At 39.4% G+C, this 25,392-nt stretch overlaps 1 long non-coding RNA gene across 2 annotated transcripts; it reads left to right on the forward strand.

Moving 5' to 3' along the window:
• Positions 1 to 269: 269 nt before the first annotated feature.
• Positions 270 to 25,392, forward strand: LOC146494968 (uncharacterized). 2 transcript variants are annotated; one of them, XR_014871608.1, is made up of 4 exons: positions 270 to 5,045; positions 5,172 to 7,631; positions 24,076 to 24,128; positions 24,257 to 25,392. It is a non-coding gene; the product is annotated as an uncharacterized LOC146494968 (long non-coding RNA). The 2 variants fall into 2 exon arrangements; XR_014871607.1 differs by having other exon boundaries at positions 270 to 7,631; positions 24,257 to 25,385.

A 25,392-nucleotide genomic window follows, 5' to 3' on the forward strand; every position in this document is an offset into this window, starting at 1 on the left:
TTTTCAAGTTTTGTAACTATGTTTTTTTATAATGTGATTTTTTTATTCATAACTTTTTCCATTAGCACAACACTGAAGAAAATATATTTTTTAAAGTCCAATAATACCACAGATTCAGAACTGAATCAACATTTCATAGATTATTTTAGAAACTTCAGAAAGAAAAAAAAAAGAAAACCATCTCTTTTCTGAATGCTGCCACGAACACCATAACTTTCTGCCCTGTTTCTATATCCTGTTCACAAATGCATTGCTTGTGAGTAAGAATGTGTGTGACTATGTTTTGCTAGGTACTCACTAATTTTTTGCTGCCTCATTAGCTCAGTGCTGATGGATCTCCCTGGCCGCTATATTTTCCTGCATTTTCCTGTAGACAAACTCTTGCCATGGGGAATGCTAATATAATGAATTGGTCCCAGTGGGTTCTTGCACAGACACTTGGCAGCCCACAGGTAGCACATTTCCTCTCCAATGCAGGCCTTATTTCTTAACCTGGGACCCGTATGACAAATTCATCCTCATTCTGGGACCAAGGCTTATGAAAATATATTGCTAATTTTGCCAGCGAAGAAGAGGTCATTTTGAGTTTTCTCATATTTTATTGATGGAGGACAGAAGGCAGGGAGTTCAACAAAATCTTGGACAGAGGGATATAATAATGGTGATATTACCTACATAATCCTGCCAGGTATAAAAATGATAGCTCTGGCTATAAAATGAATCACATTTCTTTTACTGGATTCCTGCTGAATAAATAAAATTTTAACTTAGTGACTTAGTTATATAAAGTCAGAACAGGAACATCCTCTTTTTAAAAAATCCTTAAAAATGTTCTTGAGACTTTAGCAAACAGATTAAACTTTTACGAACAGTAAATAATATTCAGACAGCCGTCACTAAGCTCAGCTTATTTAGCTTTAAGTTCAGAAGCTGTGACTGTGTGTGAGAGCTCACCTGTCTCAAATGAAAAAAGCACACAGCATCAGTGTGGGTCTTGACTTATCTGTGTCAGGAATGAATAATAGTTCTGAAAAATTAATGAAGTTGTTGCTATGCCATATGCAACTCTCTTCCTTTGGAAACACTCTTTGATCGAACGTGTGGTTTCGCCGAAGATACTGGACTCAACACTAAATCTGAATTAATGGGAAAAAGGACAATTTTTAGTGCCTATAAAAGACGGGGAAATTGGATTGCAGTCAGCCATTTTGCAACCAGAATATGTGTCATAGTTTAATGAGTCAGTCAGCCATTTTGGCTTCTGGAGACACGACTTAATCAGTCAATTAGAGCAGCACTTGATTAATATGGCTGGACTGGGAGCAACCTGCAGCCAAGAGAGAAAAGGGCCAGTGAATGAATAATCACCACCTGAGTGCTGGAGCACTGCTGCGTGAGTTATAATCATCAAAGATTAAAGGGGAAATAAACTCAAATTTTAAATATGGTCCTGGCTCTCAGCTTTGCATGATGATGAGCCGTAGCAATTTTTCTGAATGAGTGGTGAAGGAAAAAAAAAAAGTTCAAAGATGGTTATTTGGCAATTGAGCAATAATGATACCTCTGGGGGCTATAAGGAACAAAGTCATGAATAAAACAGGACTGGTTGTAATTCTTAACACTCTCCATGGCTTCCAAGAGGCCATGATTCAAGAAAATCGGACTATATGTTTCAATAATCAATATTTTATGAGCTACAGAGTCATTTTCATCTGCCTTCAGCTCCTTTTTGGTCATCTGCGAACCGGAATACATCATCGTTGAGCTGGTGCCGCGGAGGGTGCTATTAGACTATCAAAGCTGACCGATTGCTAAAGTTGCCTCAGAGGCAGCATTGCTGAAAATCCAATATGTAACAGCAGAAGTTTAGTTGGAACTTTTATGCCTTCAAAACAGTAAGTTACAGCTTGTAGAGCTGGAACTGCATTGCTTTTAAAGACTAAAAGAATTACAGTCTGCTGTTTCATCTCTATTAACATCCTCTAGAAGAACCATAATGTTATTATTCTGCAGTCGAACTGGTGCTATTTGTTCATACTAGTAATACTCTGTGTTTTACTTGAAGAAAAAAGTGTGTGTATTCTGGGACTTCTTGTTAGAAAAAAAAACTTAATTGAAGACAATTATGTGCTTTTGTATTTCTAGTATATAAAACAGCATATGGCAGGAAAAGGTAACTAAAGTAAAGCAGCCTTTTCATGTTTGGCAAAGCCCCATATCACACAATATGTTTATGCTGGGTGGTGAAACTTTAGATTTCCAGTTTTACCGGCTCCTGGAAAGCTTTTGAATATGCACAAGTACACAGATCCATAGGTAATCGTAGCTGGTTAATTGGTTTCTTTGTTTAGTTTAAACGCAAATTATTTTCAATTAGACACCATAAACATGACTGTGCATTAACTACTATGTTACTAACAGCTGAGAGGCAGATGCTTTTTGGCTAAGTATAAAGAGAGCTTGCATAATTAGCCCAGTGCACAAAGGAGTTACATCACTTCCTGCGTTCACCATGTGGAATCAGAGAGCACTCACTAATCACATGTATAAGATGTAAATTGGATAATGCTATCTGTTGCAACGACATGTGTTCACACCTAGATGTTTATCATGTATGAACAGACTGATGACGCACATTTTGGAGAAGATTCGATCATTTACATTTGACTCAAAGTATTTTTTCTGAGTACCCATCCATCCATCCATTCGCTTCCGCTTATCCTTCTTCAGGGTTGCGGGGAGCGCTGGAGCCTATCCCAGCTGTCTTAGGGCGAGAAGCAGGGTACATCCTGGACAGGTCGCCAGTCTGTCCAGTCAACCTATTTCCAATCAACCTATCCCCATTTATTTCCCTCACTAATTTAATGCTGCATTCAAAGAGAAATAAAAAGTCACAATTCTGTACATTTTGTGCATTTTCAGAAGCAGTCTTCATATCAGCTGGTTTGAAGAACCAAATATTGTAATTTTGCCTCGTTACACCGCTGTCAGGGTTCCTGGGTGGTTCATCCAGTGTTTTCAGTTTTGTCATGTTCAGTTTATTTTTCACATCGATGTTTTTCACTTCCTGTTTTTTGTGCCAGCCTGTCTACCTGTGTATTGTGTTCCAGTTTATTCCATGCATCATTAGTCAGGCTAAGTTCAGCCTCATACTCACCTGTCTCCAATCGTCGTCATCGTTCGTCTTGTATTTAAGCCCTCAGTTCCCTCCAGTCCTTCATCTTGTCATTGATGTTGTCATTCCCGTGAGTGCCGTATGCCCTAGGCATGCCGTATTTTTTTTCTGTTACATTTTCCTTTTATCAATAATTTATAACTGGCCCGATGATGCCCATACAAAGAACATGGTCAGGCCTTGAAACCATATGCTCAAATCATAGCTTGTACTGGTCAGATCTAACACTTTACCTAAGAAAAACACAGATTCTTTAAGGCACTTGAGGACATGAAGAGAATTCATAAATGGCCATGAAAAATAGCACGCCCTGTTAAACATGGCAGCCACATTCCCAGAGGAAAGAGTCATGTATGCTGAACAATAATAGGCAGTGGATAATTCTACCATGAAGGAAAATAAGTGTAAAAGTGTTTTCATCACTGAGCCTTGGACCAAGTCCAACCTCATCAGGAGGGTGAATTTATTTCAGAGTCAGAAATGCATTGGCTTTAATTTCACGCTGCACGCATTTTGATACCAGCAAAAGGAGAGGGCAGAAAAGAGGGACAGAGAGAGAGAGAGAGACAAAGAAGTACAGAGAGAAAATATGAAGTTTAATTTTCTGCCAAAAAGAATTAAAGTTGATACACTTATAAACAAAAGAGGGGAAATAAGATAAGGGGACAGGGGGAATGGAATAAACACTTTATATAAATTCGGAGGAGGTAATTGGAATTTTGTTTTGGAAATAATTGAATTCATTCAGAATTTAATGTTCGGCTTTGTATAACCCGTCTTCATGAATGCTGCAGTGCTTGTAAAATGTCTCCATTTTATTTCTGGATGTAGACTCAAAGGAAGACTATTAACAGAAGGAGCTGGTACTTTAAGAAAAAAGAAATACTTTGTTGTGAGCCTGTATGTGTGTATTATGCTTTTTAACTCTTATATTGGAGAGAAATGCTCAGTTTTAATCTCTTAGGATGTGCCATGCCTCTTGGTGCCTTACATTTGGCCACTTTTAGCATGGTGATACTTGCCAGGTAAGACTCTGCCTGCGCACTGAGCTGCTGGGTGTTTTACTTGTGGCCTTTGGTCTTTTTACATCGTGTCCAAAGCTTTTCTCCATTGTTTGCACGAGTATGACATGCAAAAGGAATTAGTGTAAAGGTGTATTGTGACTTTAATAAAAGGACTCCATCATGATTTTGTGTAGCCTGATAATATATACCAATCACTGACAGGTGAAGTGAATGACACTGACCATCTCTTCCTCATGCACCTGTTACGTATTTTAGGGAACAAGTGAGTTAGAAGCAGGAAAAATAAAACTGAATAACTGAGATGGTGTATTAGCAAAGTCACTGTTTAACTGGTTTCTTATTTACTAATCTGCAAAGGCAGACTGTAACAAAGCAAAAATAGTTTGTTACTATACTTAAGTAGAATTTTCAGCTATCTGCACTTTATTTGAATATTTATTTTTCTGGCAACTTTTGCTATTATACATTCTAAAACAGATATCTGTCATTCCCATCCCTTGCATTTTCAAAAAAGGTTCATTAGTTTAGGTTTAAGCCATTTCAGGGGAGTTATTTCCTCTCCCTGCACACCTTCAAACATCAAACCAATTTAAATTTAAATGGACAGAACAATAACACATAAACAACAGTGCTATTGGTGTATCCATAACCACTGCTTATCACACACAAAAAGATGCAAGACACAAAAGCATATAATTTATGTATCATTTATTGTACAAAGGTGTTAAAGTGGGTTGGAATGATCCAGAATTATGTTTCTTTGTACAGATGTAGATGAAGTTGCAGTCACAGTACAGCTCCATCATTCAGTTGAAGCTACAGAAGAGGAGCAATGTTTTTTTAAGGTAAGGTCATTTCAAATGCAACATTTCTAACAGCTCAACAAATATCAGCAAACACACAAAGTGTTTCTGTGCAAACTGTGACACAGTGTGTCTGCCAGCTAAAGGTACAAATGGTGTATTACTCAGGGAGAGAAAATAATGTGAGATGAGGAAGAAGAGAGATTACATTAGAAGGTAAGGAGTGTGCAGTGACATTTGATGAACTGGAAATGTAAAGCTTACATCGAATGTCCTCATTTAGTTTAGTTTAGTTTTCTGCTTTTTCTGTCAGATAGAGGATCCATACATGACATGAGGTTGAAGTTAATTTTCTCAAATTGTGAGTGTCCTGAAAAAGAAACTGAAATATATTTACTTTTTGTTATTTAAAGGTTGCATGAAAACAAAGCAAAGTGCACAAGAGGTTGATTTTCAGCACTGGGGTGAAGTTTAGTATATAACAGTAATGCACTATGTTGTAAGGCAGCTGTGATGTTAATGGTTACTGGTAGGTTACATCAAAGCAGATATCATCATTTAAGTGGATAATGGAGATTAGATTAACTCTATATTTATACCATCTTTGTAATATCTAGGATGGGACCATGTGCCATAAAGTCTTTGACGAGAACTTCCTGCTCTAAGCCAGAATGCATAATTCATGTAATTTAACACTCAATAAGGAGCAGCGATGCTGGCCAGGGTCTGGCAAGTTATAGGAAGTTTGAGATCATTGACTGGGATCTGATAGGAGGGGAAGCAGTGATTTTGGATGTGTGCTGGTGGGTGGAGGAGGACAGTGATGGAGGAGAAATGACAATGGTTCCTTTCCATTTTTTCGACTTGGTGCCAGAATGGCCATCTTTTAAATGTTTTTTTCTTGATCTCTTATAAGCTTGCAGCAGTTTGCTCTAGAAGCACTGCCATATTGTGCTGTTTTGCATTTTTCACACATGCTGACACACTTGATGATTTTTTGTAATATGCAGCCTGCGAGATAAAAGTGAACACACTTCACAGATTTTGTGCTTGACTCACGACCATCAGCTGTTCTAGTCTCATTGACGGGGTGGTATTTTTCTCTACTGTGTCCAAGATGTTTGCCAGAAGGCTACTGTCATCTTCCTGGTAGCTCCCAGACCTGATGGTGGTAAAGAGCTGCCCAAGAGATATCATTCTTAGTTCATATTGTAATTTCATTGGAGTTGGGACAGGATTTTAAAATCGTAAACAGAATAGTACGTATATGGCACTTTTCTACACTCAAAGGGCTTTCTACTACAAGCCTCGTTCACCCAATGAACACATCTGTGTGAGTGTTGGGGGCAACTTATGGTTCAGTATTGTACCCGTGGACACTTTGATATGGAGACTTGAAGAGCCAGTCAGACTACAACCTTCTGATTAGAAGATGTCTCACTTTACCTCCTGAGCCACAACAACCCAGAAAACCTTTTTAGATCTTTAGACCCCACACAGCTGAAAGTATTTACAAGGCAGTGATATGTTAAACATGGAGTTAACATAAGCGTCAGTACAGCACATGTATAAATACTTGTGTAACTGCAGCTGTGTGACCAGGTTCCCAGTGTGCATGTGCAATGCCACATTTGGTGTGATTACCATTTCATCTCTTTAGCAACATACCTAAAACTATGTTAACACAGTGGGTAACAGTAACTGTAAAGACAAATCCCATATTTTACACTCAGATTATATTCTAATATCACAAAAATTAGAAAATTGCTTAAAAAATCCAAAGATGCCACAAATGCTGTCGCTCTTATAAAGCAACTGCAGCCTTTCGCCTGGAGAGGATGTCATCAGACAGTCTTCACTGGGTGTTTTGACCCTTAACTGTGACACCCACCATGTCACCAGTACATGTCATTTGTTGTGTGTGTGTGTTTTTAGAAGCTGATAGTAGCTCTTAAAAATGCACACAGCTTTTGGTATTGTTCACGTAAAGAACAAACAACAAAACGAACATCAATTAACTAACATTTAACAAAGTATTTTGAAAATAATTTCCCAGAGGACCTACTGAGTTGAGCATCCATTCAGCTATCCTTTTTTTGAAAACTTATCTAACATCCTAGTTAGTCACTGGGAAACTTTGTGTGGACCAATAGAAAATATGCTAACAATCCCCATCCCTTCGGCTCTCCCAGTCTCCAGCTGAATTGAAACTGGCCACTTGACAAACCAAAAATCCCTCAGAAAAAAGTACTTTAGGCTCTGTTAGAATTTTCTCTTTCTTAGTTTGCAGCAGTCTGCTGTCTGCTTTACAGTACCTGCCAAAAGCTGCTTCTATTTCTGGAGCAGAGAAACTGCTGCATATAAGCATATCAATACAATACAGGCACAGAGCGTCACTTCATTCACGTGATTATTGCACAGATGATAAAAAAGAAGTCTTAGACATTACATAAAAAAATCAGCTTGGTTTTTAAAAGATCCTCAAATCAGCCATTGACTCAATGTTTTGTTTTTTTCTAGACAGAGGCCTAGGGATGCTCTAAAAATGACAACTGCATGGGAAGCTTGTTGCTCAGCTGAGTCACCGCTCTGCTGCTTGTGTGTGGGAGATGTATATGCAGGGCAAAGGTAAGCAGACTGCAGAGCAGGTACCTCCCATAAACACACACTACCTGGCCATGTGTCACAAAAAGTATGGCATATTTAGCAGTAGCTGATTGTCTGTACCCTGTGATAGACTGGAGACATGTCCAGGGTGTACACTGTCTCTTGACCCATGTCAGCTGGGATAGACTTCAGTGCCCCTGCAGCGCTGGGGATAGTTGGATACGTGGTTAAGAAACTGAATGGATTCTTTCCTGATTTTCTAGGATGTAAGGATATTTATGCATTTATGCATGGTTAAATATTTCTTTGTTGTACTGATGCTTCATAGGGATGTTGGAAAGCCCGTTTATTTCCCCCTAATGGTGCCACATTTGTAAGGAAGATGCATTTGTGGGTTGAGCAGCAACATTGAGTATGTGGGTTGCGCCAAAAAAAAACACTTGCCAGATCTTCTCTGCTGGTGCCAAACAGCTTATTCTGCTATTGACTCGTTTTTTGGAGCTTCTAGTTCCCCTTGTGCTGACACATATCACCTATAAATAATCACTGAAACACTAAGTGCTATATCATATAACCTTTTTGATATTTTTTGCCTGGAGCATTGCATTTGGACCCAAAAACATTTTAGCTATAACAGCATTTGAAAATTATGAGAACAGTTGGGAAGTAATAGAACATTTGCTAAAATTTCCCTTTGGAGAGATTTGTGTCCTGTGAGGCACCAGAATTCTTTTAGACATCCTAAACCAATTAATTAGGAAATAAATGTGGTTTTAATTAAATTTGTTGGGTGTTAAAAAGATTTTCCACACCTCATAGAAGCAAAAACCCACTTTCTTAGAGTGGACAGGTTAATCTAGTACACACATTGGTGCGATAGTGGACTGGACGACACTAACATAGATTTTACCAGCTCTTATTCTGGGGAGGTTGCTTATGTAATCTGGGCCATTTCTGCTTTATCAGTGATCAGAATGGATGATGCAGACATTCTGGCCTATTAGTATGGTACTAAAGGCACTTAGGTGCCTGTAGTACAATTAATGGATTGATATCAGGGATAAGAGTCATTTAATGATCTGATAACCTTTGAAGCAGCTGTACACAGTTAACATATTAACACTATAGGTGTATGAGGTGAAATCATTGTCCCTTAAAACACAATGTGCTACGAACATTGATTTTGACTATTGTCTGTGTCCAGCAAATCTGATAAACCTCTTCAGCAGTTAAATGTGCCACTGTGTTCAGAAATGAGCCATTATCCTTATCTGTATGAGGGTTGATCATCGTCACTAAGTTTAAGCAGATAATAAGAGTTAAATGAAAATGCCATAAAACCAAAATAGTGAAATAGACGGCGCTTTAGGTTTGCCACTACGCATGCATCCACATGCAAACCACGTGCAGGTATTGGATACATTGTTAAAAAGAGAATGTTGGCTAAAGTAACCTTTAATCACTAATTTAAATATGATCTAATTAGACACAATCAAGATATGATCTTCTGCAAGGCTCTACTCTTCTTTACCAGTGCCCTTGGTAACCCACTGCTCATCGAGCATGTGACTCTGTTACAGAAAAGGCCTAAGTAAGTGTCATGTCTACATGTTGCTCTTTATTTGCAACTCAACATGCTGGATTCTTGAGATAAACTTAAAAACGTTTTGTATCAAGTTCTGTGATTATAATGGAATCATTCATTATTAAACTTTTAATCTAATTTTAGGTAATTTGTAAGAAAATAGCAGAGCAAACGATTAGCCTGTTAACTTTGCAGCGAAACAGAGAGGCCATCAAAGGGTGCCTGCAGCCTGTAGAGCAAGCAGCCCTTTGCTGAATGAGCACTCAGCAGTCACAAGCATGCATCCTGACACATAAAGGCAGACACTGAAACCATCACATCGTAATGTGCCTCTATCTTTACGACATGTTCATATTGAATTTGTGCTACAAACTATGTGGTGGCATGAGGACGATGATGGATGACTTACAAAACCGAGTCCGTCATGGAGATCCATGTTACATGCACAACTGAGAAAGCAATTACGGCAGATATAATTTTCACATATACACAAATGTCAACCCGCTAGTGTCGTTCCTCTTCATCCAACGTCCCCTGCCTGTCTGTGTCTCCTTCACTGCCACTTCCTTTTTCAAATATTTGAACAACTCAAGCAACACCGAGGGTATTTGATGTGATTCATTCATTCAGCAGACTCAGAAAGACATGCAGCAGTGTATGAGAAGGATACATGGGGAGTGATTACACTTAAAGAAAGCCGTGCCCTTTATATTTGTAATGTAAGTTTCTTTGAGGGTAGACTAAACGGTTTAAAGAAATGTTTGTACACTGCGTTTAAAGCACTTTGTTCATTTGCCTTTGCACACATGAACTTGGGTGACGTCCCATTCTTAATCCATAGGGTTTAATACAATGTCAGACAATCCTTTGCAGCTATAACAGCTTCAGCTCTTCTGAGAAGGCTTTCCACAAAGTTTAGGAGTATGTTTGACCATTCTTCCAGAAGCCAAACCCTGATGTTGGATGAAACACCCTGAAATGCAGTCTCTGACCTTCCTTATCGAGGTTGTTCAACCGCGTCTTTATGGACCTAACTTAGTGCGCTGGTGGACAGTCATGGTGTAACAGGAAGAGGCCATCCCCAAACTGTTCCCACAAAGAAGAATGAAATTTTCCGAATTGTCTTGGTATGCTGAAGGAGTTCCTTTCACTGTAACTTAGGGACCAAGCCCAACTCCTGAAAAACCTCCCCACACCACAATCATCCCCAGCTGTTTGTAGAAGCAGTCTGCATGCCTACGTGCTTGATTTTATACAACTGAGGCCATGGAAGTGATTGGAACACCTGATTTGGATGTGGTGAGTGAATACTTTTGGCAATATAGTGAGGTTAGTGAGCACTTAAATTGCTTCACACCAGGAAAGGAATGTAAGAAGGTGTTGATTACACGAAAGGTGGCAGGCGCCATCAATTACTCAAACAATAATAATGATAATAATAATGTCGCAGCTTGCTCTTCTTCTAACAGAGAGAAGGAAAAAATCCCCCACTGCTGTGCCCCACCTTGCTACTTTTGACCAACTCCCCTCTTTTATTTTCTCAGTGCAGTATTCCTGAGCTCTAATACAGAATTAGGACATCCTCCCCCCAAAAGCGATGTCTTGCATACACAAATCATCTACTGACTGGTTCTATTTTCAATGAATAAAACACTAACTTGTCTTTACTGTGACATCTCTGAGATGTTAATTCATAAAGCAGCTCAATAAAAGGTCCAGGATTCAGGGAGCCTATAAACACACCAAAAAACAACCATATTTCTTTCTCCCGTCTTGGCTGTGCGCGCGCGCGCACACACACACACACACACACACACACACACACACACACACACACACACACACACACACACACAATTTGCTAAGGCAGACAGTTGTTGTTTTAACCCATGTAGGCATACACACACACAGGCTTATAGGATATTTACGCTCACACTCCTTATGAGACTTGAGATGACTGTGTTGCTATAGTAACATGAGTAGTGAGATACATGGAGCATCTTGTTTGGTCACTGCCCTTTTCAAAGAATCGTCCCCTGAGGCACTGAAATGAGAATGTAGCCTAAAGATGTGGACTATATAGGTCTGCAGCAGCTATAGAAAAGATCTGAACATGTTGAACTCTGTGTGTGTTTGTGTGTTCAAGTCTCTGGCCTCAGTGCATTAAATAAGTACTTGTTCAATGCGGCTTGGACACAATGTAACTCATGGATTTGTAGACACAACTGACTGATTTTACTGTGCCCTAAAACATCACATGCAGGAAATCATTAAATACCTGTTTTAAAAAGGGTAGTCTACAGAGGACTGAGAAGTTGCTCTATGGATACAGTGTGTGTGTAATTGTGCCCGCTCAAGACGAGACTATGGGGAAGAGACATATTGTGGCAGATTACAGGTTGCAGCTTTTGTCCCAAAAAAATATGAGCAAGTAACTGAAGTTATTTGATACAGGAGCCATTGACAAAAAAATTAATAAATGAACAATAACCCGTCAAACCATCAGAACCCTTCCAGCTCATTTTTCCTCACACTTTCAAAGGCCTGTTTGAGTGGAAAGACTTTGTTTTAGGATTTAGGTTAGACCTAGGTTCATGTTAGGGTTAGGATAAGTCTACTCTACTGAGCAATTATTCAACATGCCTATTTCACCCATTTATACTTTTTTCTGCATCTAATTGTTTTCTATCTAACGTTCTCAAAACATTAATATGGTGACGAATGCATTAGAGAGCAACTTGGGGTTCAGTATCAAGGATACATAGGTTTGCGTACTGGTGCAGCCAGGGATTGAACCACCAACCTTCCAATTATTCAATGACCTACTCTGCTTAATAAGCTGCAGCCACCCAGGCCCAAGGTTACGAGGCTTGGAGATGCTTGACTCTCAGTTTGTCATAGCAGAGCCTATATCAGTGAATTTTCCCAAAAAGGCTAAACAAGCATATATGTATGAGCGGGCCCCTCAAGAGAGGTAGAAAATGTACAGACGGACATCCAGAAATTACTCAAATAATTAGCAAGATGTGTTCTTTAGACTGTAATTAGATGCAATTTTCATGCAATTCCTTCTTAGTCGAATCTATCTCGCAGTATTAGTTGGTTAGCCTTGGTAAAAGTGCATTTTTGCATGCTGTTTTTGAGCATTTGAAAATATGTTGAAGAGATTGAGCATCATATGAAACATCACATTTGATTGTTTATGTAGCATTTCTGTCTCTAAAGATTCCTTGTGTTCCATTTGTAATGTGGAACTACCTCAGTGTTAAGTGGAAGCTGTTGCAGCAGCTTGTTTACACAGCACAAGTGGTGTGTCAAATAAAATAGGTACATCATTTTGGGGAAATTCATCATTTGCATTGGAGTCATGTTGCAGTGTACAATTAGTCCCCAGTTCAAAAGACACGGAGCATTATGTGACATACTCCGGTGATCTGTGAGCCACAATCAGTCACCTGTTCCAGATTAACTATCACTGTCTGAATCAGGGTGTGAATGCTTTCATTTTGCAACAACTTTCAAGCAAATGACATTAAATTACTTCTTTTCACTGAAAATCCCATAACACAATTAATGTGATACATTTACTGTGTATTTGCTGTACTTCACTATGCCCTTATAACACAGCAGTGGCATTTCAGTTCTGTCAACATGACTTTATCATTAATGGTGTGCGAGAATTGAATTTTGGAATCTGTAGACTGATTCATGATTGAGTGGTTCTGAGGCTGTAAATCAAGTCTGGCAGGATAACAAATAAATTGCATCAATATTCAATTGTTCACCTTGCAATTTAAGTCCTGTCTGAACTGTGGGATTATGTAAAGAGACAGATCGTTAGGATGTGAAGGTCGTGGCAGTGCATTGTTGTAGTGAGTCATACTGTCATGCAGAAGCCGACATCCTGCAAATTAATGTTTGTATTCAACATAACCACCATCTTTCTCCTGCCTTAACAAACGTGTTTACCATGAGCACAGCAAGCTTTAGATATTTTAGCCTAAATTCTGTAGTTCTCGTGTGATTTGTAGTACATGCATCAGCTTTTTGCTTTATTGTCGAGTACTAGTTAACATTGTTTTGCAATAGCGATAACAGAAGCCCTTTCTTTATATCATATTCAACTTCTCTCATGTCCTGGGTCCAGAGGTGATTACTTCTAAACAAGACTGAGGTATGCTGACAAGTCTTCAATCTTAGAAATATGGCTCTCTATACTCTGTATACTATATTTATATCTGTCTAGGTCCTCAGTCATCTTCGTCATGATAGTCTTAAGAGCCTAAAAAGATGACGAGTGGACTTTAGGTTTTTTGGAAGACGTTTCACCTGTCACCCAAAAAGTTTTGAATCAGAAAAGGTGGAGAGTCTCAGGTATTTAAACCTTACTAGGGGTTCTCCTTTAGGAGGTGGTTGTTGACCCATTATTAATCATATGCGTCATCACAGGAGCAAATGTGAGAAAAAAAAGGCATGGGTCATTACCACTAAAGGTTTTTAACCACCCATTACAGACCAGACCTACAAACCGGTTGGTTTCAGAACTGAAGAAGCCTCTTGGATGAAAGGTGAGACATCTTCAAAAAAAAAAAAAACCTAAAGAAGTTCAGCTGCCTTCTTTTCTAGCTCTTAAAATAACTATATGTATTCGTGTTGAACAAATATAACACTCCAGAGCAGGTTATATTTAGAGTTTTGGTTTAAAATCAGCTTTAAAAAATACCACATGGATGAGTCGTTCTGGTGACAGACCTCATTGTTGTAGCCTTTCTAGAAGTCATAATAGCTCTGAATAAATTTTCTGTGATTACAACTGATAAAATGGCGTACACCACATGCAGTGTTGGGGAGTAACGGAATACATGTACCGCCGTTACGTATTTAAAATACAAAATATGAGTAACTGTATTCCGTTACAGTTACCGTTTAAAAAGGTGGTATTTAGAATACAGTTACTTTGTTGAAATAAATGGATTACACGGCGGTACTTCCCTGTTTCATATTGTGGCGGGTCAGGCCTGTTTGGGTTTTGTTTGACAGCTACGTTCTGTTGTTCCAGGCGGCAGGGTTACGGTTGCCATGGTTACAGGGTGACACTCTCTCTCTGCGTGTTTCCTGGGTGAGAGAGGCCTTTTTGTTGTTGTTGTGCTAAGCTAATAGGCAGCTACGAGCTGTCATGAGCAAAGACGGGAGCTGGAAGCATGTAAATATAATAATAACCACTGCAGCCAAGAAGAGTGCCTGACGAGCCCAGTTGTAAGTAAGCTATTAAGACTGGACTGTACACCATGTTCGTGTTTTCCTCCAAAAACAATAAGTTCAGTTGGAGCAGCCTTTCAACGCCTCTCTCTGTCTCTCGCTAGCAAAGTTGACCCAGACAACAAAGTAAAGCTATTTTTCGGCTACAAGCCCGACAGGGAACCCACCGTATTAGCCAGAGGTCCCTTTACTACGGTTCGGAGCCGCGGACCTTCAGTAACAGTAATAAATCACAGCAATAGTACATTCATGTAGTTGTAAACAGCATGATAATATATTAAGTAATCCGAAGTATTCAGAATACGTTACTCTCATTTAGTAACGTAACGGAATACGTTACAGAATACATTTTGGGGCATGTATTCTGTATTCTGTAATGGAATACATTTTAAAAGTAACCTTCCCAACACTGACCACATGGCCAGTGGTCATGCCTGGCAGAAACACAATGGATTCAAAATTCACTGCAGTCAAACTAGAAACAAAAGGTTGCCCTGCACAATCTTTAGAACTTGTCAAATAAACACAAAGGTAACAATCTTAATAATGTTTAGCTTGGTCCTAAACTTCATTAAGCATTTTCCAGGGTGTAAATGTGTAGACAGTTCTTTATACGGACCGTCAGTCTGACAGGCAGAAATACAATTCAAGAGAAAATGCAAAGAAGGGTAGCAGTGAAATCATGAATTCTTCATAAGGTGTTACAGCTCAATATTAAGAAGGTGTTGTGGTGACACTGTGCACCCAGTGCATAGCTAGCAGGTGTATATGAATGCAGGCTGTGTGGGTGGTGATGCACTGTGGTCGATAGGATTCACACCGGGCCTTCAATATCACAGCATCACGCAGTCTCTTCAGCTCAAAGCTCCATCTTAACAGAGGTAATCATTTATCCTCTGTGGATCCACTGAAATGACTGTCTGTCTCCACCCCCCCCCCCCCCCCCACACACACACACACACATTAGTCAGTTCTCCCTCTCCCCTGTGACACCATCTCAGATAGAGTGATGAAATGATTTTCTCCTCCAGTGCTTTTCAATTCACATTAGGGGGAATATTGTGCACCCCCCTTTTTAAATGGCTACAGGTAAATCAAACTATATTGGGTGCACCGAAAGCTAACCCTTGTTGCTTTATCCGTACGATCTACAAAGAGGCAGATACGTGATTGTATGTAAGTGCAATGGGAATGCAAAGCCTATATTTGAATTATTTTCTCTTGAATTTTAGAGGATGAAATATTTTAGAATATTGCTAAAACAGTGAAAGTGCATTTGCCGCATACATTTACATCATCTTAATGGATGCTGCATTTGAAGACAGCAATCAAGTCTGCCAGCAGCTATACCAATGTTCTTTTCTCGTTTCAAAGTTTGCTCGGATGGGGAGCTAGCACGGCTTCATTAGCAACAATTTATAGCGGCAACAACAAACCCACACGTACACACAAACTCAAAGAAGTCAGAGTTTCCTGTTAAAAATGCCTGCAGTGAAACCCTTGAACAAATAGCTCTCCAAACAAGAACAAAGCACTACAAAGCAAATCAACGCTTGATGCCAGCTTAATGACATCTGGGAATTAAATGACTTTCGAGAGCTGCAGTCAGGTAACTCAAAAACAACAAAAAAAAAAGAAATACAAACAAACTCTGCATTTCAAACTGACAGCACATACCGAACACATTTCTTCTTCTTCAGCTTCCACCTGCCACTGGATTGATGTCCTGACAGCTGTTTTTGTAGTCCTAAAAATAGTTGAGAATAGCTTTGTTTTGGCCCGATGATCAGCACAGAACTTTAAAAACTGCAGTCTGCAATTGACACAACATTTAATGCAGCTTTCTTGATTTCACTCACACATTTTTTTCTAGGGATTGATCCTGAAGTAGAAGTAGTGGTTGCATGAAGCAGTGTCTTGGAATAAGTTGGGTTTTTGAATTTTGTTTTCAGCTTCACATAATAAAAGTTTGTCTTTAGTCCAGCAACTAAGTCTTCAACTCTGCAACTCTGGGTCCACATTATCCACACACTATGATATAGCCAAGATGGGAATTATAGTCTTACTAGAAATCTGCACAGGCTTCTATAAGACTTATATTTATATAATTGAACAGATTTGCTAAGAAGTCAAGCACAGCTGCAGTGCACATTTCCTGTGCGCCTGCAAGTCGCTTTGCAGCCCACCTCCACAACAGCTGCTCCTTTTGTTTTGGATCTGACTTAAAGAGTAGCAGATCTCTTGTCGCTTGTGCCTGCTCTGTTTGGTGTTGGGTCTTGCTGCGGCTTTCCCTATGTGCCGGTTTCCATGGATGCACATGGAAAGGCAGGCAGGAATGATTATTCTGTCTTATGCAGTCATGCACGTATAATATAAAATATAAGTTACTGCAGCTGGAACTAACAATCTTCCCTCAACTACAGTGGTGCTGACTGAACTGAATTCTCTAAGGCAAGTATAATGATCTCCAGGGTAAAAGTGACAACTAGTAATTGATCATCTCAGTACAATTTTCAAATATAGCTGACTCAGAATTAAAGATATGCCAATGACAAAAAGAATGAAGGCTTGTCAGTCCAATAAACTTCCTCCTCCATTGTTTCCCTAATGAGTTTTTCCTAAGCTACATAACAAGGATTTTGTTGTTGCTCAAGTCAGCCTTACAAATTACAGCATTGTGCTTGTACACATCCATGTGAGCATATATGCACTTGACTGTGGAGCATTCTGATTCTTAGTAAAAGTTTAGTGGATGTAACTTTTCTCACAACTGGTTTGTTGTGAATAGTGCTCATATCAAACTGATGTGTCTGTATACATTTACACACATTTTAACTTTAAACATGCAGGTATTATTCATTTATGTTTGGATGTATCTCCAGTTCACCTAAAGAACCTCCAAAGATTACAGCTTTCACTACCCTACACGCTTTAACTACTCTGGAACAGCTCTATGTGGGTGTCACGGTGTAGGAGGATGGAAGTGATATTGTTTGTCTGACCACAGAACAGTTTTCCACTTTGTCTCAGTCCACTTTAAATGAGCTTTAGCCCAGAGAAAACAGCAGTATTATTGGATCGTGTGCACGATTTCTTGTTTGCATGACAGAACTTTAATCTTCAATTGTAGATGTGACTGAAATAGATGCCAGAAATCACTGTCTGTGAACACGGATCACAGACAGTGATTTCTGGACGCGTTCCTGAGTCCATGTAGTGATTTCCAATATAGAATCATTCCTGTTTTTAATGCAGCGCCAAAGATCACAGGGATCCAGTACTCATTTCTCCAGATTCTCAGAATCTCCAACATTTTTGGAAATGGCTTTCTACGTTAAACGTTGCTAATAATGCAACAAATACTTTTATTTGAATGAATTTTTGGAAGCACTTGAAACTATGCATTTAACTATATTCAGCAGTTCATTTTGGAATTAAGGCATGGCGGGACCACAGATCTGTTTTGAGCCATCTTTATTCAACATTTGTCACACCACCACAACACCCATCAACCCCTGAGTCCCCGTGGGCGTGATTGCGGATGCCATGCGGGTGCATCCTCACGGCACCGCAGACCACACCCCACCACACAAACTTACATGTGTTGTTATATACAAGGTCCCTGGTTTTTCAAATGCAACGAACACAAGCCCATCCTCAGGAAGGGTAGCAATATGTGGCACTGAAGATAGAATTTTATTGTTAACCTCACAGGAATATTGTAATTAGGTGAACATGAAAATTCAGGTAGCCAAAAATCTTGTCTAAACATGTAACAACATGTTTAACTGCAACAGTTTGACTGCTGTTGACTTTCCTAAGTCAACAGCAGTCAAACTTTGAGAAATATTGAAAATGGATTCAATCATGTTGCCTTGATATTTTGAGTTTTCCCAGCTTTTTCTGAGTCTGTGAATATTGTCACATCTTAATTATGAACTTTACCACAGAAACTATAGCCAGTTTACATCTCACACAGAAAGCAGAAGATTGTCATTTAACGGGATCAAATCACAGCAAAGTAATTATTTAGGTTGACATACCTCATAAAAGAAGACAACCAGCTGCCCCTGGGCCACTCTCTTTTCTCTGACCCACACTCACACAAACTCAATCACATGGGGGGGATAGGGATGATGGGAATTGTGAGTCCAGTGTAATTACCCATAGTTCTCTGTGTGACATCTGTTCATCTGATAAGCCTCGGGTTCATCGATCTCTCTTAAAAAATCAGTCAGCTCTGAGAAATTGGCGTGGATCTCTGGCATGAAATGACCGGGCTTGGCCCGTTGGCTGAGGCTTGTAAAAGTCTGTCTGTGTGTGCACAGGCTAAAGAGCTGAAGTGCAATTTAAACAGTGTTAGCTGCTACAAACTGTCACTGTGGGGTTCAGAGTTTGCTTTTTATTACAAAAAAGAGAGAGAGCAGCTTAAATATGAGCGATGCCACATTGTACTGCATCTTCAATATGATTTGAGGGTAGGAGCTAGTGCAACAGGACTGAATGAATGTCTGAATCTCTGTTTGTTTTAAATATAGGCACCCAGACAGTCCTCATCACAGGTCTTGTTCAAGGCACATCTGGCACTGCGGTTGCCTGTCTGAACATTTGCTGTGTGTACTCATCCACAAAATTTGGATTTTCTGGAAGTTATGCAAACAATTCACGTCCCTGTGAACACACAAACAGCAAAGAGAGCATTCAGAGGTGGAATCACAATTTTAGCTGATCATAACATGACTGATCTAGAAAAGTGAGAACAAGGGGAGTGCGAACACATTTTTATATATGTAAGAATTAGTTTTCACTCAAATCTAAAATACTATTTAGTCTAGTATAAACATAGCATGAAAGAGAAATAATGCATTGTATGGATATTGTGTAGCAGGAGTTTTCCCAGTATTCACGCAGGACTTGCGTATTTAGATAAATCCTTCTGCATTTTGTTAAGCATTTCAAACCCTTTCACAATAATACATCTGATATACATCCAGAGCTGTGAGGCATTAAAGTAGGGAGGAAGAAAAAACACTGCACAGGAAAGACAGGCAAGTTAAGAGAAAGAGAGATTGCCACCTTCAATTCTCTGCTGAGGGATAAAGAGATCGCTACCCTCCATTTCACAAGTCTGTCCCTGATGAGCTGGTTTAGTCGGTTCTGTTTAGTGATGGGCCAGCCACAATTACGGGCAATCCACTTAACTGGTGACAGCTTCCCTAAACGTGATAAATTACACTGGCGGGGCAGAAATAACATTCTAAACTTTGGTTTGATGAATTTGGTCTCTGTTTGGTTCCAAAACTTTGCAAGTTAATGAGTGAAGTCCCACAGCTCCCGAGCTTTTAATTGGTGTATTTTGTTGTGAGTGGTTATTCCTAGGTGTGTTAAAGACACATCTATCTATCTATCTATCTATCTATCTATCTATCTATCTATCTATCTATCTATCTATCTATCTATCTATCTGTCTGTCTGTCTGTCTGTCTGTCTGTCTAGTAATGAAATGTTAAATTAATTAAAAGATAATTGCACAAAAATCAAAGATTAACACATTTAAATGCAAATTGATTAAATCATCCAAATAAAATTGAGTGAATTACAAAGTAAAAGATTATTAACCTCTTTAATATTTAAAAAAATGGATTTATTGAAATAAAAGAAAACAGTCAAAAGTGAGCCAAAGTACACCAATTAATAATAAATAATGGATTTTTTTTTTCTTCAATGAATCTGAAAATGCACTTTGAAAAGAGGCACGGATGGCTGAAACCACCAGAATTAAGAATACAGCGTTTGATCAGACATTTTAAAGGTCAGTCCAATTTCATCATTTGCTTTTTCTCATCCTTTAAGCTGTTTGATTTTCTTAGCCATTTAGCTGCACCTTCCAGTCTCCATTTTCCTCTCCGTGACACACGAATCAGAGAGGGCCACTCGCTAATTTACATTACTTTTTTTCCCTTTACGTCATTTTTCCAAGGGCTTAAGTGTCAAAGAAAGGGACAATAACTACCAAACCTAACAACCCAAAAGGTGGGGTCCTATTATTTACCACAGATGCTATGTGATTATTCTTGGTAGAATTTAAACAAGAGTTAAATAGCTTAGTTATACTATTTTACTTTACTGTTTTGGACTAACCTGTTTTTCTACATTTATCTTCAGCTATGACCACACACCATATTTCATGTTAAGACATGACACTGCTGTCAGCATCTGTTTTTCAAAATGCTGATCTAATTCCTTACATGAGTGTGCTAAATGCTCTGCAAGAGACTTTCAGATCCTGGCATCTGCCCTATGATAGGTCTGGCTGGCTGAATGGATGGATGGATAACAGCACATTAAATAAAACAATATACTTCATGAAGACTGATCTATATGATTTATGTGGTAAAATATCTCTCTTCCTTTTTTTAAAATTTCTTTCTAAATGTATTTCTGTCTCTTGCGACCCACTCATTCAAACACACAGACACTTTCATTCTTCACTGTTATTCTTTCCCTCTCTTCCACCCTCCACTCTCGTGTCTCTCATGTATATCTCCATTGTGACACACACACACAGAATCGCTGACATTTCCACCCTTCTTTCTCTCTCTCTCACTCTACTCTTTACCTCTACCTCTACCTAGCCTCTCTCTACTTCCATCCCCCCCCCCCCTTTCTCATTCTAATGCATGGCTGTATATTTGGCCTTTGTCGAGACACCCTCACTCCTGGAGGATGCTCCTGGAATCAATTTGGGTGGCCTGTGCCAAGCCACTGATCAACAATTTACAGGCCATCAACTGCTGAGGCTGCTGGGAGGCTGTTTAACTGGTATATTATGTGTCTGACATGACAGAGCATTTACAGCAGGTTTAGTCCCAGCTTTAAACACAAAGAGGACTACCTCTGACATTAGCTTACACATTAGCTATTCACAACAGTTTTATTTAACCTGCAGTTGCTTTCCTGTTTGCTGGCACACTACCTTTTGGGACCTGAGTAGATTTAATCTATGATTAAGTTTGTAACACAACTGTACTGGAGCAAAACTCTAAACCTGGACCCTGTGGCCGATCAGCTGAGGAGTTTGGATTTAATTTTTTAAAGAAAACATCAGAGAGACAGAAAAAAATAATAATCAATGCACCTACAGAGCAATGAACAAAGCACCAGCACACTTCATGCAATGAATTTCATGCAACACATTTGACAGAGGTGAGATTGAAACCTGCATGAATAAATTTAGACCTGCAAATCCATTAGACAATCCTTGCATGCCTTTGTGATTTTTTTTTTATTGTTCTTGTGAACTCCTAAATTGGGAGTGCACAACTTAAGAATTCTGTAGTGCTGTATCCATAGAGAATAATTAAATTCATCGGGGCTCTCGCATTCTCTCTTGACACTATTTGCGCGTGCAGAGAAAGGGAAAGAGAATGAGAGCAGAAAGAGAGAGAGCGAGCTTGAGAGACAATTGGGCAGTTCAAACGACAAACAGGCAGAAAGGAATGTAGTGGTTGCTATGCGACGGCCATATATAGTGGTGATGGCCTCGGTAATGCTACCTGGCGTTCTGTTCAGTGATTTAATCAGCTCTCCCAGCCAGCCATAAATCATCATCAGGGCGAGTTACAAAAGCTTAAAGGAGAAACACTGACAAACACCAGGATTCACAACACTGTTGCCGAAAAAATAAGCTTGTTTCTCTGACTTCTGTCCACTTCTACTCTTTTGTCCGGAACAATTACATGGTTCAGTGTATGGTCGGTGATTGTTTTAAAGATTAATGAGCAGAGCCAGGTTTGTAGCCCAGCTATCAATCAATCAACAATCGAACAAGCAATCAACAGCCAGAGCAACCTTCAGTTAACCAAGCTCATCTCTGCTGACATCTTGTGACATTCCTTTAAGGCATCTCTGAGCACTGATGGTGTATACTTCAAACTACAAAGGCTATGAAAAAGCATTTCACTGTAGCACGAAGTTTCTGCAAATACGGGCAGTGCATTATCATCAATATAAAGTTATTTTTTATTGATATAATAATTATTTCATGTTAGGCATATAAAAAAAAACTTGAATGCACAAAATGCCAGCAGCCATACATGCCCATAAGATAACATTGACTTTACCACTTTGACAGACGATGTAGTATGCTTCAGCTGTTGCTCTCCTTATCAGTATTTTTCTCTTTCTATCAATCGTGTATAAGTTAATCTTTATAAACTCTCTGTACTTCCATTTATGAAGACATCTCTTGATTGTAGACTTTGAAAATGAAATGCCTACCTTCTCAAAAATTTTCTTGGCTTAGTTAGATGCTGTGAAGTTTCTGTTCTGAACCATGGAAATGTAAATTCATCACTTTGAATCAACTTTGGCTATTAGGTCTGTTCATTTGACATACAATAACAAGGGAATGGGCCTCACCTTGCCACGAAACTACTTGTCAGTTAATTGTTCATTAAATTTGAGGGACTATGTATAAAAATGGCTCAAATCCCTAAAAATTTAATTTAATCTCTTTGTCAAACCCCCTTGAATTAAAGCTGAAGATCTGCACTTGTTAAATTATTGATTGTTTGATTTTAAAATCCACTGTGGTGGCAAAAAACAGGCAAAACTACAAAAACTGTTACTTTATCCAGCAAATTATGGACCTAAGTACATTTGACACTACTACTTGTACTACTCCTTGATGTTTCCATATTTAATATATTCTACAAGATGAACTGGCAAATTTAAATCCCATTAAATAACCTATGACCTATACCACACATTGGGGAAATACCAACATCAGCAAAACTTTTATTGTGTTTTATATCACCAATTAGTTGTTTCTGTGGTATTCCACTGAGCAATATTTGTAGATTTAGCACATAGGGCAGAGAGATCCTCATCTGTGTCATCTAAAGTTGTGCCCTCCAACTCCCCTTTAAATACAGGACAGATGGCTCCTGTGCAAAGAAAGCTGTCTGAAGTAAGAAGGAAGCACACACAAACACGTGCATCCACACAGACACAGCAGCGGGTAGACTTAACCATAGGTCTTATCAGGTTGCCCCAGCTGTGTTGCCAGACGCTAGCCTCTGCTCACCGTCTGTCTGCCATAGTTAAACTGGGGGTGTTTAAAATTAGATGTAACATCGATCATTTCCACGGCCTGAATAGGGCCCGGTGTCAGAGGGTGTCAGGGGCAATCCCTCACCCACCGTCTGTCTGTCTTGCCTTAACACAACATCAGTCAGTCTTGGGAGAGATGGAGAAAGGAAAACAAGTAAAGGAAGATAAAGCAGAGTTGTCCAACTGAAAAAGGGGAAAAGCAAAAAAGGAGGGAAGAATCGGTGGAACAGGTGACGAAAAGAAAGATGAAAGGAAGAAGACAAGACTGTAGAATAGATTGTAGCACCTTATTTCTCTTTTATCCTTTAAAAACAGATAAGGTACATGAAGAGCAAATAGAGATTTGTTAAGTTAAGTTTGAAACAATTCTGTTAATTTATTGCATTATTACTGCTCTTCAAAGAATAAGACTGCAGTGGTGGAGGCTGCAGGTTCCTGACAGTTGTGTCATTTACATGACTTATTTGCATGGTAATTGTATTTCATGCTACGTTTCCCTTTATGCAGTGTTACCACCAAGGTAGAGGAGGAAGCTGATCTGCATATTAACAAGCTACATGGTAAGTAATAGCAACACAATTTTCGATTATAGACTGAGTATATATTCTGTCCCTGGATGTTTTTACCATATTTTATCTGAATTACTTTCATTCTTACACTATGTAACAATTCTTTTTATTATTATTAGGACAAGATATTGAGATTAATTGTGCTTGGAATCTGCTGGAGCCATTCTTCCAGTTTTGGGGTAATAGCTTCTCATGTTCCTGTTACTCTGGACTTTACCTTCCCTATCTGCTCCAGTTATTCCTTCAGCCCCTGGTACTTCTCTGTTTTCCTATACTTTTGTTGCTGTGTGCTGGAATTCACACATATGTCACAGTTATGGTCTTCTGCTCCTGGTTGGTTGGCCACCAGGTGTTTGTTGGTCCAAACTTAACAAACACAAACTCAAGTCCCACAGGCCCTGTTGTTCTCAGCCACCCTTTGTTGTGTCTCCCATCGGGACTTGGGAACTTCTAGACCATATGCACAGATGTTCCTGCACACTATCCCAGGCATTTGGTTGTGCCTCTTAGAGTATGTGGTCCCAGCATTCATCTTACATCATGTGTTGTATAGTCTCCAGGGGACCTTTGCACAGTCTGCAATGTGGGTCTTATCTGCTGAGCTAGACTGTTGCCTCTATGGACCTGGTGCTTAGGGCCTGTTCTTATGCTGCCATGATTAGAACCTCTGTTCTTTAGGACGGTCTTTTGGCAGGATTTTTTTTTTAAGTCTGCCACTTCCTTTTTCTGTGGATGGTACATCCCATGCAGGGGCTCGGTCATCCATGAGAGTTTCTCTTTCTGTTCTGCATCACCATCTGTCTTCAGCTGCCTGAGGCATTCTTGGAGCAGCTTATCTCAGGAGGCCATCTTCCTGATGTGTTTGCAGATGGTGCCTGTTTCATCTTGGATTGTGCAACTGATGGTCACTAATTCTCACCCTCCCTCGTTCGGGGTGGCTGTAGCTCAGGTGGGAGAGCAGGTCATCTACTGATCGGAAGGTTGGTGGTTCGATTCCTGGCTTCCCCTAGTCTGCATGCCAAATATCCTTGGGCAAGATACTAACCCCAAATTGCTCTCCGATGCATCCATCGGAGTATGAATGTGTGTGAATGTTATCTAGAAAGCACCTAGAGAAATGTGCTTGTGCGAATGGGTGTGAATGGGTGAATGCACAAGTTGTGTAAAGCGCTTTGAGTGCTCAGAAGAGTAGAAAAGCGCTATATAAGAACCAGTCCATTTACCATTCTTTTGATAAAAGAGCCTGGACTTCGGG

Source organism: Neolamprologus multifasciatus, chromosome 20, assembly GCF_963576455.1.
Source record: "Neolamprologus multifasciatus chromosome 20, fNeoMul1.2, whole genome shotgun sequence".
In the NCBI taxonomy this organism is placed as follows: Eukaryota; Metazoa; Chordata; class Actinopteri; order Cichliformes; family Cichlidae; genus Neolamprologus; species Neolamprologus multifasciatus.